Source organism: Euleptes europaea, chromosome 9 (assembly GCF_029931775.1).
Source record: "Euleptes europaea isolate rEulEur1 chromosome 9, rEulEur1.hap1, whole genome shotgun sequence".
NCBI classification, from domain to species: Eukaryota; Metazoa; Chordata; class Lepidosauria; order Squamata; family Sphaerodactylidae; genus Euleptes; species Euleptes europaea.
Genome location: NC_079320.1, coordinates 78,856,420 through 78,862,419, shown reverse-complemented (window position 1 = coordinate 78,862,419; position 6,000 = coordinate 78,856,420).

The following is a 6,000-nucleotide window of genomic DNA, read 5'->3' as shown; positions in this document are numbered from 1 at the left end:
GCGTCATCAGCGTATCTGGCCCTTTAAGGCGGGGGGAAGCGGCGCTCCCCTTCCCGGCCGGACGCCTCAGCGGCGCGCATGCGCCGTGCGCAGCTGGGCGCCTCAGCGGGCGGCGGTCGGGGCGTCGCGGCTCCCTCCATGGCGGACTCCGGCCCTGAGGAGGAGCCCGACGAGGAGCTGCTGGTGCTGGACGCCGAGCCGCCCCCGCCGCCCGTCTGCGCCAAGGCGACACCGGGAGGCGCCGTCAGGGTCCGCCTCGACGGCGTCGCGCCCGGCTCGGACGACGACGACGGCGGCGACGAGGAAGAGGAGCCGTTGCTCGGCGATGCGGCGCCCCCCGGACGGAGCCGCAGGAAGCGGGGGAGGCGGCGCGCCGCAGGTGACAGGGCCGCCGCCCCTCCCCCCTCCCCCCCCCAGTGCGCTGCCTCCGCGCGGAGGAGGGCAGCAGCCGCGCGCCGGGGCCCCTGGAGGGGGGGGCGGGGACGGGGACGCAAGAAGCGGTCCAATAGGCTGTTGAGGGCAGGGTCGTGTCTTCTGAGGCTCCCCTGCCCGAGCGGCAGGGAGCCCCGGGTTCGAATCCCTGCTCTGCCCCCGGAGGCGCGCTCTCCGCGCAGCCTCCCTCACAGGGCTGTTGTTCACTCGCAGTGGGTCGCCGTGTTGGTCTGTCTGTCTGCAGTAGTAGAAAAGGGCAAGAGTCCAGGAGCGCCTTAAAGACTGACGAGAATATTTTCTGGCAGGGGGTGAGCTTTCGTGAGCCGCAGCTCACTTCGAGGACGAACAAAAATATTGAAGACTCACAAGAATTGGTTCTTGTAGGTTATCCGGGCTGTGTGACCGTGGTCTTGGAATTTTCTTTCCTGACGTTTCGCCAGCAGCTGTGGCAGGCATCTTCAGAGGAGCAACACTGAAGGACAGTGTCTCTCAGTGTCAAGTGTCCTTCAGTGTTACTCCTCGGAAGATGCCTGCCACAGCTGCTGGCGAAACGTCAGGAAAGAAAATACCAAGACCACGGTTACACAGCCCGGATAACCTACAAGAACCAATGAACTCTGACCGTGAAAGCCTTCGACAATATTTTACTAACAAGAATATTTTCTGGTAGGGGATGAGCTTTCGTGAGCCACAGCTGAGCTGTGGCTCACGAAAGCTCATCTCCTGCCAGCAAATATTCTTGTTAGTCTTTAAGGCGCTCCTGGACTCTTGCCCTTTTCTAGGGCTGTTGTTGTGAGGATAAAATGGAGGAGGCGGGGGTGGGTCCCCATTGGGGTGACAGTTGGGTAGGGTTGCCAACCAATAGCAGATCGTCACAGCGGACGATCTGCTATTGCGACTGATCTCCAAGGGATAGAGATCATTTCACCTGGAGAAAAGGGCCGCTTTGGCCATTGGACTCTATGGCGTTGAAGTCCCTCCTCAGACCCCACCCTCCTCAGGCTCTGCCCCAAAAACCTCCTGCCAGTGATGAAGAGGGACCTGGCAACCCTACAGGTGGGGTATAGGTGGCATAAATGCATAGGGCTGCCAGGTCCCTCTTTGCCACTGGTGGGAGGTTTTTGGGGTGGAGCCTGAAGAGGGCAGGGTTTAGGGAGGGGAGGGACTTCAATGCCATAGAGTCCAATGGCCATAGTAGCCATTTTCTCCAGGAGAACTGGTCTCTTTCGGATGGAAATCAGTTGTAATAGCAGGAGATCTCCAGCTAGTACCTGGAGGTTGGCAACCCTATAAATGCATGATGAGGGGACTTATACTCCTGCTTTTCTCCCTAATGGGGACCCAGAGTGGCTTACAGCGACCTTAGCCCAGCTCCATTTGATCATTGCAGCGACAATCCTGTGAGGTAAGTTAGCCTGGGAGAGAGAGAGAGTATGTGGCTGGCCCCCTGGCCTGCGGCATCCTAAAACCCAATTCTGAATTGCTTGTTATCAAATCCACAGTATGCTGGCATGGGGAGAGCTTCTTAGAGCCACGACCCGCTTTCAATCTTTTTTTCTTTTTTTGTAAGTGGTCTGATGAAGAGTTCTGGGAAACTTGAAAGCTCCCTTGATATTATGTGTTATTGCATTGGCCATAATAAATCTCTGACTTGAATGGTGCTTTTGGCTTTTACTTTCGGGCTGACACAGTGGTAAGCAACTTGACCCCGGGTTGCCCAGTGAGCTTCCACGGATTTGCACCTGGATCTCCCAGATCTTGGTCTGCCATTCTGACCGTCATGTAGAGCAAGGAACTGGTGCACCAGTGAGAGCCACAACAGTGTGGTGGTAGGGCTGGGGTCTGAGTTCAAGTCTCCAAGCTGCATTCTGTGTCCCACACAGAGGAGATTACAAATGGAGCAGGACTAGGTGGTGGAGTCCTGCAGTGAGAGGCTGGACCGTATCACCTCTTGCTACAGGTAGGTAGCTGTAGGTGTTTAAACATCATGAATGCTTAAAAATAGAAATAGGAAGAAGAAGAAGAGTTGGTTTTTATATGCCGACTTTCTCTACCACTTAAGGAAGACTCAAACCGGCTTACGATCACCTTCCCTCCCCCTCCCCACAACAGACACCCTGTGAGGTAGGTGGGGCTGAGAGAGCTCGAAGAGCTGTTACTAGCCCAAGGTCACCAAACTGCCTTCATGTGGAGGAGTGGGGAATCAAACCTGGTTCTCCAGATCAGAGTCCACCTCTCCAAACCACCGCTCTTAACCACTACATCATGCTGGTAAAGTATCACTGAGAAAAGACTATCACTGAGGAAAGACTTTGTTGGAGTGTCAGACTATAAATCTGGAAGACCTGGGTTTGTATCCAGACTCTCCCACTGACAGGAAGCCCACTGGATGATCTTGGACCAGTCACTCTCAGACTTCCCTACCTCATGGGGGTGTTGGTGAGGATAATATGGAGGAGGAGAGAATGATGTACCTCACCTTGAGCTCTTTGGAGGAAGGGGGAAACGTGAGAGCATAAAGTTATCTTCCTCATTTTCATCCTTCAAATAAACTTGTGAGGAGGTGGGGAGGCTGACTGAGAGAGCTGTCACCCAGCAGGCTTCATGGTAGCGTAGGGATTAGTGTCCAGCTCTCCCAGATTATGTTCTGATGGTGCAGCCAGGCTGGGCCTCTTCTCTCTGATGCATTACTTTTCTATTTACTATGTGTGTATTATTCAATACATGCACCACTACCTTCTTGCAGTCTGATATAGTACAGACTAGTCTCTCACCTCAGGACTCCTCCACCTTGCCCTGTTGCCTCTGTAATCCCCCCTTGCCCTCACCTGGATAGCCCCAGGGTAGCCCGGTCTCAAGTTAAGCAGGGTCGACCCTGGCAAGTATTTGGATGGGGAACCTCCAAAGAATACCAGGAGTGTGACATGAAGAAAGGCAATGGCAAACTGCCTCCAAACATCTCTTTCCTTCAAAGCTCACCAGGGGTCACAAGTCTGTTGTGACTTGACAGCAACCAAAACAACAAAAACAAAACAACAACCAAATAGTATACATGTACTTGCTTACACAATTCCTAGGGATAATCACCTGATAAACATTAATTGCAACTTTGAAACTGCCAAGCTTGTCTAGCATTGTATTAACAATAGCCTTCATTGTTATTAAATTTCTGAAACAATGTTTAGAAATGGAACATTTTCTGCAGGAAAATTACAGCTATTCTAAACAGAGTGATACCCTTCTAAGTCCATTGACGTCAGTGAGTTTACAGTGCTGTAACTCTGCTTTGCCCTGACCTGGATAGCCCCATGCTAGCCTGATCTCGTCAGATCTCAGAATTTAAGCAAGGTTGGCCCTGGCTAGTACTTGGATAGGAGACCTCCAAGGAATACCAAGGGTGTGATTGCAGAGGCAGGCAATGGCAAACCACCTCTGTTACTCTCTTGCCTTATGGGTTGCCATAAGTCAGCTGTGACATGACAGCAAAAAAGTCCCCTTTTCAGCCACCTTAATATTCATCACACTGACACACCTTCCAAAGGCCTCATACATGGATTGGTAGCCCATTTTATCTCATCACCTTGTTTAGCATTTATACAGTATTTCTAAGCACTTCAAATGCTTCATTCGCACCATCTTAGGCCTGGTTCTGTATGTGCAACACAGTGAAGTTGTGGCATCATGACATAGTAACATGGACAAGGAATGTTTTGGAGGGCATTTGGAGGAATGACATTTTGAAATTTATTAGGTCTGTAAACTGCATTTTGACCACCTGGTTCTTAATTTTGTCTCATTTCTCCCCTTTCTAGTATGAAACATGAACTGCTTTGGTGGTCTTTCTTTTAGCTCCTATGACTAGGAGAAAGTGGCTGAGGAACCAAGTGGGAAGGAGCCAGGAACTTCTCTTTCTAGAACATGTGCATAGTCTAAGGCTAAGCAACTATCATTCCAAGCTCACCAGGACTACATCTGAATCCGTTGGTGGGTTTGGAATGGTGCTTGCTTGGATTCTGTGTATGCTGTAGTACCTTCCCCTTCTTCCCAGAACAAGAGTTCTTTAATTTCTTGAATGCTTCTGCATGTTGAAACTCCTGACAACTACACATCTAGCTCAGGAGATACCTAAATTTACAAGGGTGTTTTTTGTACGTATATGAGATTTTTTAAAATCTGGGGGAGCAGTGCTGTCTTCCACATAAATACTGAAATGGTCTTGTCCATTCTACTGTGTTATTCTTTCTGAAGCCATAGTAATTCTAACAACTCTGTAAGATAGGTAAACGTTGTTGCCACCATATTATGAAGGGGAAGTGAGTATTGAGGCTGAGGGAAGAGAAGCTTTCCTATGGCTGCCTGTTGCAGAGGTGATAAGTGAATCAAGAGCGTCTTGGTTCACATTTAAGCAGCATTCTACATAAGATTGCCTTCCCAGTTAAACCAAAGGTTCATCCAGTCCAACATCCTCTTTGCAACAATGTCCAGCCAGATACCGGTGGGTGCTCACAAGCACAGCAGGAAGGCAACAGCCATTCTTTGTGGCTTATTCTCAGTACCTAGTAATCAGAGAGGTTTCATTTAGTTATCCTTGTTAATAGCAGTTAACAGATCTGTCCTCCATGAGGATAATTTCTAATCTTATATAAAGCTACAAAAGCTAGTGACTATTACTGATAGAGACACCTAACTTATTTTTATAATTACCAAATTAGTGTTCCAGCCCTTACTCCAGAATAGTTTCAGGTTTCTGTTTTCCCACAAAGCAAGCCAAAACAAAACAATGCTGGTCAAAAGTATAAAACTTTGTGGATCTGCATATAACTGAAACGGGTAGATCCTCAAGAGAGTATGTACCGTAAGTGGATGCTTTTGCCTAACTGTATATATACATTTGGGGCACAATCCAGTTAAAGGTAGACACTAAGCTAAATTTTAAACAATTTTTTCAGTTTTCAATTTTTTGTTTACTAGTTTTAAAGGAAGCATTTAAAGTTTGGCTGCAAATGAAGTGCACACTATTTCAGATCATATTGGTCATGCTATGTTACTGCAATAGAGAACAAGAAAGTATTATGGATGGTTTTTCTTTCCAGCAGCTTTTCTTTATTGAATTGTAAATTAACTCATATTTCCTTCAGTATCTCAAAAAGTTTCCTATATGGAACTTTGGGCAGTTCGAAGAATATTTAGTTGATTAGCCATGTGCCGCTTAATTGACCGATCACCTTAAAGACTAACAGCCAGCATGGTGTAGTGATTAAGAGCGGCGGACTCTAATCTGGTGAACTGGGTTGGTATCCCCACTCCTCCACATGAAGCCAGCTGGGTGACCTTGGGCTAGACATAGTTCTCCGAACTCTCAGCCCCACCTACCTCACAAGGTGTCTGTTGTGGGGAGAGGAAGGGAAGGCAATTGTAAGCCAGTTTGAGACTGCTTAAAGGCAGAGAAACTCAGGATATAAAAACCAACTCCTCTTCTTCAATTAAATTTTAATTTAAATAATTTTTCAATCAATTGACAACCTTAATTGAAAGTGTCTTATTTTATTACATGCAGGAAATGTTGGA